This window comes from Nematolebias whitei, chromosome 5 (assembly GCF_014905685.2).
Source record: "Nematolebias whitei isolate Nwh7 chromosome 5, NemWhi1, whole genome shotgun sequence".
Lineage (NCBI taxonomy): Eukaryota > Metazoa > Chordata > Actinopteri > Cyprinodontiformes > Rivulidae > Nematolebias > Nematolebias whitei.
The window spans coordinates 32,065,450-32,066,196 of NC_056502.1; positions in this window are offsets into that span (position 1 = coordinate 32,065,450).

Sequence of the window (747 nt, forward strand, 5' to 3'; positions counted from 1 at the left end):
ACAGACAATAACTTCCTGTCTGCTACTATTAATACAGACAATAATTTCCTGTCTGCTACCATTAATACAGAAAATTACTTCCTGTCTTCTGCCATTGAAACAGACAATAACATCCTGTCTGCTAACATTAATACAGACAATAACTTCCTGCCTGCTGCCATTAAAACAGACAATAACTTCCTGTCTGCTATCATTAATACAGAAAATAACTTCCTGTCTTCTATTATTAAAACAGACAACAACTTCCTGTCTTCTATTATTAAAACAGACAATAACTTCTTGTCTGCTACTATTAATACAGACAATAACTTCCTGTCTGCCATTAATACAGACAATAACTTTCTGTTTTCTGCCATTAAAACAGACAATAACTTCCAGTCTGCTACTATTAATACAGACAATAACTTCCTGTCTTCTGCCATTTATACAGAAAATAACATCCTGTCTTCTGCCATTAATACAGACAATAACTTCCTGTCTTCTATTATTAAACAGCCAACAACTTCCTGTCTTCTATTATTAAAACAGACAATAACTTCCTGTCTTCTGCCATTAATACAGACAATGACTTCCTTTCTTCTACCATTAATACAGACAATAACTTCCTGTCTTCTATTATTAAACAGCCAACAACTTCCTGTCTTCTATTATTAATACAGACAATAACTTCCTGTCTTCTGCCATTTATACAGATAATAACTTCCTGTCTTCTGCCATTTATACACACAATAAGTTCCTGTCTGCTAC